The sequence below is a fragment of the Crocodylus siamensis genome, chromosome 4, assembly GCF_052110815.1.
Source record: "Crocodylus siamensis isolate JL-2025a chromosome 4, ASM5211081v1, whole genome shotgun sequence".
Classification (NCBI taxonomy): domain Eukaryota; kingdom Metazoa; phylum Chordata; order Crocodylia; family Crocodylidae; genus Crocodylus; species Crocodylus siamensis.
In genome coordinates, this window is record NC_143398.1 from 202,900,912 (window position 1) to 202,913,894 (window position 12,983).

The following is a 12,983-nucleotide window of genomic DNA, read 5'->3' on the forward strand; positions in this document are numbered from 1 at the left end:
ACATTCTAGTATTTTTCTGCACTCAAAAAAGAAAAGAAGAATGAAAACTAAGAGCTGACATTTTCTGAGGGGTGCCTTGAATCTCAGACTGCTGAGAACCAGTATTCCAAAAGTGCGAGAACCCCCTGGCTGAAAACCAACCCTTAAGAGACACACACACAGAGTACTGAAAATCAAAAAGGCAAACCTGACCTTGATCCAACTCCCTTTGAAGTCAGCAAGAAAAATTACCCCATCCATTAGTACTGGATTATGCCCTAAATGCAAAACACTGTTTCCTGTCCTCTGATAGTCCATGCATGTGGTGTGTTAGGTTTCCATGAATACCACCCCCCCAAACTTGCATACATCATGCATTCTTGTGAAACATTGTTTCCTTTTAAGTATGTTTGCTAAGGGAAACCACTCAACCAGTGTTAACAATATTAATGTTAAAGCAACAAGGAATGATTGTAAAGGTACTATTAAAACCAATAAAACTATCATTGTTAATGCATTTGTTTAAGCCTGTGGTACCAGAAGTATCTCAGGCGTCGTTACCATCATGTTACTGCTAGATCAGGAACGAAACAAATTGGCAAGAGTATCGGGAAATCTTATTTTTCTCCTACAGAGGCTCTACTTGGCATGAATAGATAGAGAATTCAGTCCCCAGTGCTGTTCAGAACGTAATTTAATAAGCATGCAAGTCAAATTAGAAAAATGGACATCTCTGTATACAGCTTGATTATGTTGAGTCTGTGGAAAATCTAATATAGGCAGATATTTTAAATACGTTTGACACAACTGTGAAATAAAACTACACCATTTTGAGCAACAGAAAATAAGCAAAGCAAACCTACAGTAGTTTTTCAAATGTTGGACAGCAGCTCACTCTTGTGGTAAGACAGAGTACTGCTGCTGTCATGAGTGGTTATTGCAGAATTTTTAGTAAATATTGACCTGATGTAAACAACAAATATATATCGTTTTCTTGAAGATAACACAATATGAGATTCTCCCTCTGGTGGCTTTTTCCCCACAAAATGAACTGAAGTGAAAGGGAAAGGATTTAAATGAATTGCTACTTATTCAAGATAGCTGCTTACATCAGCAGGATTGCTGTGATAATTACTGTAAAGAACTTTCAGCCACTTTAATTTTAAAAACGTTCTGAAGAGAATATGTGAGTTGTTCTGTCAGAATACATTGTGTGTTTGGCTGAAAATATGCAACATACTCTGGATAAATTCATCTGTACTGTGGTTTAAAGCTCTGTTGAACTATATTCTTGGTATTTTCTGTCTGAGCATTTTTTTAATGAGCAGCAACCCCAAAATGACACCTGAATTTGCTGTCTGACTTAGTCTTGCCATTTGCAACCAATGTTCCAATGGTTTCAAAAGAGAAAAATCAACTGAATTCCTTTTGAGCAGAAGGGAATCTCCCCCTTGAACCTTGCCATCCTCTTATACTGTGGAATAATTAATTCCATCACTTCTAATTCCAAGAGTGCATGAGAGGGAAAAAATGTATCGACCCAAAGACTCACCTTTGGTAAGTCAGCACACCAAGCCTTGGGTTTACCCAAAAACTGCATGTAGCCACCCTATGCTCACACTATCTAGAGTCTTCCACTGGTGAGCTGTGACCACCAATTAAAAATAATGCCCTTTTAAAACAATGGTGTTCAATGTTAACATCAGGAACAAAAGATAACATTAAAAGGTGGGATTTAAAAACAAAAGATATCTGTGCACATGCTTATGCTACCTACAGTTTAATCATCCTGCTGATGGGGACCCTTGGCAATCAAATTTTCCCCTGACTTTCACATGGCAAAGTCTAGATTTTCTGTCTCTAAATCCTAACACTCTTCTTGAGGACATTCTCCTTTCACAGGAACTGTGACGGGTCTACAGGCCTCATGAGGGGGCCAGGAGGGAAACAGGTAACTAGGCAACTGGGGATTGGGCACTGCCCAGTCAAGATACAAGGCATGACAGGATTTCAGATATAAAGGGCCAGAATGGAAGTCAGAGAACCATTAATTTGAGGGTGAGTTTGTATGCAGGCAGCTGGCTGGGCTGAGATCAGGTAGCTGAATTGCTGATAGATTTAGGATTGACAGTTCATGGACAAAGTACACCCGGGTGGTTACATGCTGGAAGACTGACTCTGACAGGAATCAGAGACTTTGTAGAATCAGTCGCTGGCCCTGACTGGAAGCTGGCTTGGGGAACGATAGAACAGAGGTAAAATGGAGATAAAAGGAGATGTGGATTCAGAAAACAGATTAGACACGTTCAGGGAGAACAGGCTCATTAATAGCTGTTAAATAGAATAATATGGGATGTATCCTCTGACATCCCTAGACCAATGATGGTTGATGCTAGGGAGGGTATTATGGAGGATGGGTTACACTGTACATGTTATATAAATATACTCTCCTGCTAAAGCACCTACCCCATGCCACTATCAAAGAGACGATACTGGGATAGATGAATAAGTGGGCTGACCCAGTAGGCATTTATGTTCTTAACCCCCTGCCAAAATCAATCCTTGGGAAACCTGCCTACCTAGCCAACAGGAGTTCACAACAGAGGACCAAAGCAAATGGTTCTTGCATGGTGTCTCAAGTGTTTGCTGAGATTAACCTCTCCCTTCTTGGAAGCCTCTCTTGACAATCCTATTGAATTAAATGAAGGTATGTAGGTAGAAGATAATGTCAAAAGAACCCAGTCCGCCCATTATTCTTAATTTAAGGGCAAATCCAAATTGGTCCCGTGTGGAATTTCTCAATCCACATTCTTTCCTGGTGACTTGTACCACTTCCCACTGCTCTTCTGTGCCTGAATCCTTTGGAATGACTTGGGACATGCAGCTTTTAGTGACAGGCTAAGCCATCTAGTACTCTCAGAAGTGAGGGTAAGTGACCAGGAACTGTGTGCATCTTGGAAAATTGTCTTCTTTTCCACAACTTTAACCAAGGAAGGAGTAACCCAATTCCTTTAAAATGCACTTTACTAAGAATGCTTATATACCTATGCCCCTTGCCCTCAACAAATAAGAGGATACTGAAATTATTGAAATTATAGCCCAGTTTCCAGTTCATATAAGCCAAAGATACCAGCAAGGATAAACAGATGTTTTTTTTCTCTACGAGGAATTTTTTTTTGAGGAGAAAAAATAAACACCCCTAAACCGTATTTGGTATGATCTTGTGCACCCTAAAGGGACAACACTTATTCTATTAATGACAAGAGCTGATTTTACCCAGAGGGGACTGCCATCAGAGGTAGGGAAATCATCCAGCCTTCCCTTCCTGGCTAGTGGAATTTTAGGATTTGACTGTCATTATCTTGACAAAGAGCCAACTCCAGCATGTCATTGCTTCAAGGTGGAATTACACTCAGATGTTGCACTTTAATCTCTCCCATTCTGACTCACCTTGCAACCTCTCTGTTTTCCTAAGTGCTATTACATCAATCCCTTTATAATATCATAACCAGTCTAACCTGCTGTTTATGTGTAACTAGAGGTCTTCTAATTTCTATCCCTACAATATCTCCTTAGAATCTTTAAACTCTATTCTCTCCAACTTGTCTATCATTACAATAGCCTAATTTCAAGATCCTACATCCAGTATCGTAGTCATAAAAAATAATGCCTGTACAATCCCCTTTTATTCAGACTCTACTGCAAATTACATTTGTGCAACTTCATTACTTTCAATAGGCAGAATTACGTTCTATTTTACTAACAAATCTCTCATTGGGCATGTGAGACCACAAACCAGATCCTACACTCGTGTTTCCTCTGCATTAAGAACAAGAGAAAAAAGCAAACAGAGAAATCCTAAAGTTGGTGCTACAGTAAATACACAGGAAACGCAGATCTGCAGGTGCAGTTTATACAGGGAGTTGTATTCTGAGTAATTGACTCACATTTTTCAATTGATAAAGCAGTTCTTGTTCACTTCCATGCTTTGCTTACAACACTGGTTTATGACTGTAATACAGCTTTTGCCTGATAATTTCTGATTTTTTAGCTATGGTCCTTTTTCTATTTTCAGTTTTCAGAGACCTTTTAACCCTATTACCCATATTATTCTCCCTCCCTCGCGTTCTATTGTGCCTTGAATATTTTACCTTCAGACATTTTCAGCTATTCCTAAACTCTCTTCTTCATTAACACTCATTCTGTCTAAGAGCCCTGACCCCCTAACTCCTAATGGGGTTAATTCTGCATTTTAAAAAGTCCATTATCCTTAAAAGGATTCCAAAGCAGGAGTTCCCTCCTGCATGTGCCTGGAAGCTGCAATCAGAATGTGCTACTGCTCTCAGTATTCACAATGCAAATCAACTTTTGCTGGCCTACTCAGCCTGTTACATCTCAGATGTGTAAAACACAGCTGAGCTGAAGAGGATATGGTAGAATGAGCAGGAAAGTGACAGCTGCCAACTCTAAGTGTCTGATCATGAGCTCAGATATGTCAGACTGAAAGTATTTCCTTCTGATCATTCAGCTGGGACAAATAATTGGAACAGTTTACTAGTCCTGTAGCACTTGCTCAGGGCCTGATGAAGTGTTTCTTTTTCCAGCAGTTCATGAACTACTGGATATTAGAAAACAGGAGTCAGTTAATACATGCAAGTGTTGAGAATTAATGTAACAATCTGAATGTTTTCCCCAAAGCTTCAGTTGCTTTTTGCTCTTTGCTGCAGTTGCCTTTTGCTCCAGGGCTAGGGACAGAACTTATGCATAAACCAGTTTAAGTGATCAGAAACTGGTTTAAACCTGTAACAGAACAGAAATTCAGTGCACATAAACCAGTTTCAAAATGACTGAAACTGATTTAAGATAAACCTGGCTGAATGTCGCATCAGGCTTAACTGATTTAGGTCAAAACGGTTTATGAAACTTCTGTCCTGGACCCCTTCCTGGTTCAAGTTAAATTACGGTCCCCCAGCATCCCAGCATGCTTTGCAGCCCTAGGCTTGGCTGTGCTGCCTGTTCCAGAAAGCAGGGCTGGCCCCACTCCAGTGATCCCTAGCTAGAGCAGTGAGGGCTGGCTGACAAAGGGGGAGGGGAGGGGAAACCCTGGCTGGGGTCTGGAGCCAGGGAGGGGGGTTAAATTTCCCTTCCCCCAGTCAAACTTACTACTGGCTGCAACTGCGTACTACAAATCCCATCTGGAAGCAGGAAGAGGAATTGATGAGCAACCCTGCAGAGTCCTGGTATTGTAAGTCTGGACTGCAGATCCCAGAGACCTCAGGGGCAGCATGAAGGGGAAGTGAACACGTGGCCCAATAGCCACGCTCTAGCATCCCCTGGCTTCTGGCCTGAGCTACTGCAGGCATGTGGCTGCATTTCCTGAATCAAAGGTAAAGTCTGTTCACTTCTGTTTCAATTTAATCTGTGCAGCTTAGACTAACCTGCAAAGATTGAATCAATTCAGTCTCAGGCTTTTTGATGCCTGTACTTAGCCTAGCACTTATGGTGCTACTGACTAAGCAGTTCCTGTTTCCATATTTAAGGGGAGTCACAACAGTATATTGCATTTAAGTATAAGAAATATTGGACTTAGAGGGAATGAAGGGGGAAAAAGGTAACAGGATTCAAGTTGCACTCTGTGGTACATAAGCATTGTTCTGAAACTGGGAAATGGGAGGCAATTCACTACTAAGACTTTGTTTGCAGCTCTGAACTACTACATTTTAACGCCATTGCTGGTATAATCTTTCTGGCACTGGAGATTTCAAACAGCAAATCTATGTAACTTTTGATCTCAGGATACATATACCAGCATATTAGGACAGCATAGGAATTTGAGCAGTAACTCATTGTGATCCTGTCACCCTAAAAATATGTTTTGAGACAGCTAGGTATTCTCCACATTTGTAAATCGGGTTTCAGCCTTGGGTGACCTCCCCTTTTTGGACACTCACAAGGTTTCTGTAGTTGGACCCAGTCCCTGGGTCTCATGCTCTTTTTCTAGCTGGATCTATACAGAATCTAGGCCAGGATTGTCAAACATATAGCCCGCAGGCTGAATCTGGTCCTCAGAGCCCTATAATCTGGCCCCTGGAGCTGCCTCTTTTGCTGTGTTAAACCATCCTTGATTGCAGTGCCTGGAATATGCCCCAGCAGCAGTGCTTGCTGGGGCCAGGTCCTGGGCTCCAGTGCCTGTGGACTGGCCCAAGCAGGTGCCACCTGTACTGGATCAGATATGCAGGAGGCAGGGGGAACGTTCATGGGCCTCATCTGGCCCATGGGCCTGGCCCTACACGATTCATCCAGCCTGCAGGGCCAGATGTGTTTAACACACTGATCAGGGGTCTCTGGGCCTCTAGGCATATTCCTAAGGTATAGATTTTCCCTCTCACTTCCTTTCCTGAGAGGGACTGATTGGTCAGCTGCATTAAGTCAGATCTCCCTGTAGCCGTTACACAAAGGCCCACCAAATCCCTGGTTTACTTTTCAGTGTTTGTGTAATAAATGACAACTATGGGGCAGTGCAAGAAAGGAAGACATGCCACTTGGCAAAGGTATTTCCTGAACCAATTACAGTTTACTCCCAGATAAAAGACAAAAACTTATAGATATCTATAAAAGATAACAAACTTGCAAGCCAACCCATGCAGCCAGAGTCTTTACCACTACATAAGCCCTTTAGGTTTTGATTTCAAAGAATCTCATCTCCTGCATAACCTTGCCTTCTTGTTCCAGCCTCAAAATAGTCTCGGACAGACTCTTTTTTATCACTCCTTTTGTCATCCCTTTCAGGTCATTCTCCTTACCAGTTTCAAACACTTCATGGCGTAACCTACTGTAACAAGGAAAACTGGGTCCTTTGAGTGGGAGCAAGCCTATTATCCTCAGGTTCTTCCACTTGAATGGCACATCTTGTAGGCTAATACCTCTTGAGGACTTAATCCAAGATGAACATTAAAGTTAAGTACAGACATTCAAAAATCCCAAGCCTGATTTGATTCAATCTTTGCAGGTTAGTCTGACCTGCGTGAATGGAACTGATTTGCAAGTGAACAGAAATTCACTTTTGATTCTGGAAATGCAGCTACACGCCTGTAGTGGCTCAGGCCTGAAGCTGGGGAAGCACTAGAGTGAGCCCTCCCTTTCCTTCTGCACCAGCTGCAAGGTTAGAGGGAAGCTGACCTGGGGGGCAGTAATAGCCAGGCCCTGGCTTGCCACTGAGTATGACTGGGTAGGGGTTTAAACCCCCTCCATGGCCTGCAGGGACCCAAGCCAAGTTGTGCCTGGAGGGGGAAGAGGGAAGCAGCCCTTACCAGGCTTATCCCTGAAGGCGTGGGGCAGGTCCAGACATCAGCCAGAGCAGCACCTCAGGCAAAGGGAGGGCACAGAGGGAGATTAAACCCCCCTGTCTCCCCCTTTCCCATGGGCACAGGGACCCCAGTCGGGGTCTGCCTGGCTTCCTGCCCTACTGACCACTGACATGGCAGGGGGTGTGGCCAGAGCCAGGCCCCACTTTTCCCAGGGCTGGGGCTGGGGCTGAGCCAGGCCAGCCCATGGGTGCAGCTGAGAGCGGGCAAGGAGGGGCCAGCCTGGGCTGGGGCCACAGGAACAGTGCTCCCAAATTGCTCCCAGCTCCCCACACCTAGGCTGGGCTGGGTTGAGCTGTCATGGAGCTGCAGCCAGCTGGGAAGGGCCCTTACCCATGGCCCAGCCCCAGCTGGCCCCTCCACACCCACCCTTAGCAGCACCCACAGTTGACCCCACTCAGTCCAGGGCAAGCTGGGCGAATAGTGGGGCTGTCCCACAAGAGCAGGGCCTTTCTCAGCCGGCTCTAGCCCAGTCAGTATGAATGGGCAGCAGCTGGCCAGACAGCAGCACAAAGGCAATGCTGCTGCAGCTGTGCTTGGCAGCTGGAGTGGTCACATGGGACAAGTCCATCATGCCTGTAGCTGCCCAGGATGGCTTGGAGGCACCAGTAGGCCCAGAGCCTGGCAGCCACACACCGCAGGGTGTGCCCTGCATGTCCCCTGCACAGTGCTTGTTTGTCCATGCAGGAGGCCAGTGGCAGCGGCAGCTGCAAGCACATAAGCCCCCACAGTGGGCAGCTGCCAGGTTCCAGCTGTGGGCACATGAGCCCCCACCTAGGCAGCTGTGGCCACAATGGACTCCTCCCATGCAGCCAGTCTGACTGCCACGGCATCTGTCCACAGCTGCAGCGGCATCACCTCTGTGCTGCTGCCTAGCCAGCTGTCACCCATGTGCGCTGAGCCAAGCTGTCATGGAGCCACAGCTGGCTGGGAAGGGCCTTGCCTGTGGGCTGGCCTGATTCAACCCCAGCCCCAGCCCCAGCCCTGGGCAAGACAAGCCCATGCTGGTCATCTCTGGCCACACTCCAACTGCTGGAGCCATGATGGAGGAGACCCTGACAAGGGGTCCTCCACCCTGGTCAGGCAAATCCCAGCTACAGTCCCCCTGGGAGGAGAGGGGAGGAATAAACTCTCTCCCTGCCCCTTCACCTTAGGGGGTCATCCCGGCTGCCATGTCCCTGACCCTGCCAGGGGCTGAAAAGCATGCTGGGATCCTGGAGGACTCTGATTTAACTTAAACCAGGAAGTGGTCTGGGACAGCAGTTCTATAAACCTGTTTGACCCAAATCTGATACTACAGTCAATCAGGTTTATATTAAACAAACCAGTTGTGGCCATTTTGAAGCTGGTTTATGTGCAGTGAACTTCTGTTACATTACACATTGAAACTAGTTTCTGATCACATAAGCCAGTTTATGCACAACTTCTGTCCCTAGCCCAAAAGGTTACACTGAAAGGCACAATAGCCTTTTGCATTCAAAACAGCATTTACAAAAAAAGAAGCTGTTTAATTTACAAAAAATGAGACACATACATGCACTAATTTGTCATAATAGCTATTTATGTAACCTCCAATCCTGTTCTTTTTTCATGGGTATGATAAGCACTGCCTTCACCAGCATCTGGACACATTTGGTCCCTGATACAGGAGAGGACGAGAGAAAGTATATTGTAAAACATATCTCTGTGGATGAGGCTATCTTGATGGCTGCAAGCACTGTGTCTGAAGTCATGAGATATAGACAGCACCAATTAATCTGCTGTGTGGGTTCACCAGCTACTGACTAAGTGAATCTAGCCTTGTGAAACTGAGGTAGTGACTGCAGTGAAGTGAGTGGGAGAATTTATGCCCATTTATTTTCATTTTTTCAGTACATATCTTGCACATCTCAGCATTTATTCTCAGCTACTTTGATGCTAGGAACAAGATTTTCCCCATATTCTCAAATAAGTCAATATAAAATAAATATACCATGGCATAATTTACTGTGTACACATTAAGGAATGAACAAATTCTAAGATTTCTCCAATGCAGTCAGTTGGGAGCTATTTGCCTACAGCTGGTTTTAAAGTACTTTTAGCTAATGCTGTGACCCAGATACAAAATCTAGTACTTAGGGGACTTCATGTAGGTTTGCGACTTTCTTTAGGGGGTCTTTGGGTCCATCAGTTCATAATGGCTATAACCACATACTTGTCCTTTTTCCACTTTTGGTCCTTGTAAGAGGGGTAATATTCTTCATTTGTGAACCTAACTAATTTAAGGGGGTTGGAGGGGAAGTTGTTTAAAGTCTTTAAAATACTTTGTGTGTGATAATACATGGAAATAGCCTATATCAAATATCTGAGGTGTCTGCAACATTACAAGGGATGGTCCTTGTAATATGACATTATTATTTTGATATGAATACAGCCTGCTTCCATATAGTGCAGCCCTTAATACTTTCTTTAACTACTAAGCTCTTGGTCAAGAACAGAAGTAACCTGTAACTGGTTTGTTCAGTACACAGATATGCAAACTTTGGCCTTACCATGATGTAATACTTGAGCATACAGACTGAGGGTGTGGAACAGGACTCCATGCAGGAAAGAAGCACTAATTTTTCAGATTTTCTTAGATGTCTTTTTGTAGTAACCTTAACTGTGCTTCAGATAATGCCATTTTTCAGTTGCTGAAATGCACAAGGTTTGTACATATACCACATGTACAAAAGGTCTAAGTGAGGAAAGATTAAAGCTTATGGACTATGCAAAAAATGGAAATTGTATAGGAACTGAAATGATTGCAATGGGCTTAGGTGGGCAGTGGCATGCACTGGAGAACCCTTCTAACACTTTTATCCAAACAGCTGAAAAGTGCTGCTCAGAAATGGGGGGAAAACAACAACAACACCCCCCCAAAAAAAAATAAAATAAAATAAAAAAATCCTCATAACTCCCAGCTCTTCTCCAGCACTTTTGTTTGGAGCAATTTTTCATTGAGGAGCACATCACTGGAACCTAAGATATAAAAACAAGTGTTCTTTCTAGAAAACTGGAGGAAGCAAAGGTTAAAGGAATAAGGAAGTAGAATCTATTGCTTGGCTTTTAAAAAGTTTCTATTTGAGTTAATTGATAAGAACAACAAATCTACTCAAGGGCATCATATGGAGAGGGGTAATTGACCTCCCCACCCCTCTGCATAGTGAAAAGCTTAAGAGAGAAAAAGTAAGTATCTCTTCCCCACTGTTTAATTATGTTTGCTTTCCGCTGCCTGCCTTTCTGCCTGCAGCATCATTGTCCCCAGAGCTCCACTATTCTCCCCCTGCTGCCTGTTATCAAGGCCAACAGAGGCAGGTAAGGAAAATAAACTGTCTCAGGAGCTCTCTGCACAGAAACAGAGCATCTAGCCTTGGGATGAAAGACAATACCATTTAAAGGGCTTAAGGACTTGTTATTTTAACGGAAGGTCAAGGTAATGCCAAACAGGACAAGATAGCATGTAGTGCGCACACAGGTGTGGAACTCATTGCCACGGGATAGCACTGAGAGAGCCTAGCAAGCTTTAAACAGGATTTGCCATTGGTATTGGAAACAAGTGTATCCAGATTTCTAGTGAGGTTTTATACAATAACAGCACTTAGAATTCAGGGCAAAACCAGCTTCTAACGGCTAAGAACGAGAAGGATTTTTTCTTGGACCTCTGTGTTTTGCTGGTAGAGGCTACTGAGTGCTACTGTTCACTTTATTATAAATTGTTGAGATTTTCTGCCAAATTTTCTTTTTCCCATCTTCACCCCAAACCCTAGTTTATTTCTGGAAGAAAATTTTGTAAATAAAGAACATATAAAATGAAGCATCTTATGACCAGCTTAAGTCCCTGGTCTACCACAAGGCACAAGAGGCATGGTATATTCTTCAGGTAGTACCCAATCACCTTTTTCTTTCTGTTTCTTACCCACTGCATAACTATCCGTGTGACCATTATCAGACAGTCTTTTAAAAAAAGGCTTGTTGACCACAAAGGGATTCATCAGGCATCTGATTAGACCTCTGGCATGTACACCATGATCCAGAGGGTCAGTGGTTACCTACTATTCACCTATTTTTCCTCCAACTGTTTTTTCATTTTGTCCATTGGAAGATAGTGATGGAAGGTATTGATTGGACAGCTTAAGAAATCTTATTTGAAAGCACTGTCTTTCACTAAATTTTTTATTTTCCAGTTTTGGAAACAGTCTTTGAAATGAAAGCCATTTTTCTTGTTATCTGCAAACAGTAAGACTGAACCACAGGAAATGGGACTTGTGTTTATTCATTATCAATAGGATTTTTAGTTGTATAACTGCCAGAACAGCATCTCAGTTATCTTATGAAGCCATTGTGAATATATAAACTTCCAAATGATAGAAGGGCTAAAAACCCTCTGATAATTCCTACCAAGGTGACTGGTATCTGAGCACCATTCATCTAACAAACCTCTAGATCAGGGGTAGGCAATGTTTTTTGGCCAGAGTGCCGAAAAAACCGCAACATCTACCTTGGAAGGTGCCAGAGTGCCGGCATGCCAGAAAAACAAAATTGGGGGGAGGTGGGTACATGGCAGAACGAACTGCATATTAGTATATTTAATAATCATAAATGTTGCCTTGTTCTGTATTCCTTTTTTGTTGAGCATGATGCAATGAGAGAGAGAAAAAAAGAGATAAATAAGAGAAAGAAGAAGGAGAGCAGAGAGAGAACCAGGCACATGCACACAGAACCATGTTCACAAATGCAGAGAACCAGAACATACCCAGAACAGACACATGCACACAAACATCTACCACCAGACACACGTGTGCACAGACACACAGAACCAGATGCTGGGCTCGGAGTGTGTGGGAGTCAGGTGGGCTCAGCTGCTGCCAGCCACAGAGCCCAGGATGCTCCCAGCAGGCAGGTGGGCAGTTGCAAGTCCTGCTGCAAGCAGACCGGGCTCCATGGTTGGCAACAGCTACCCAGAGCCTGGACCAGTTGCAGCCAGGATGCTGCAAATATCTGCTCCAGGCTCCAGCGTTAGCTCCATACTGGTGGGCGTGTGCACACTTTAGAGCACATGGTGGGAATAGGGCCTGAGACAGCACAGCCCTCCCGCTATCTTGAGGACTGCCTGTACAGCTGATATGTATAATCCAAAGCCAGGGGACTTTGGAAACTGTGGCCAGCTGACTTTCTAAAGGGGGTGCAGCCCTGCTGAGCCAGATGAAGTCAAAGCAAGGTTTGAGGTGAGTTGATATCTGGTTTGGAACAATGTGGGTAGCTGTGGGAGCCAGGAAACAAGATTTTTGGGGGCTTCAAATGCCCTTCACGAGGTCTGAAAAAGCAGCTGTCACTGTTCAAGCGCAGGCCAAGTGAGGACAGTTAACTGCAGCCCAACCGCATTATGCCAGTGAACTGCAGCAAGGAGAACCGCATTATGCCAGTGAACTGCAGCAAGGAGAAATAACTCCCCTTCACTGTTAGCCCGCGACCCTGGCCTCCCTTCCCTTCCTCGCTGCCCCCCAGGCAGCGCGGGTCGCGGAGGCAGGAGCAGGGTAAGGGCATCGCTTCACCGCGGCTTCACGCCGCTACCGGGCATGTGCGGACGCACCGCACATGCTCACTACGGGCAAGCCCGGT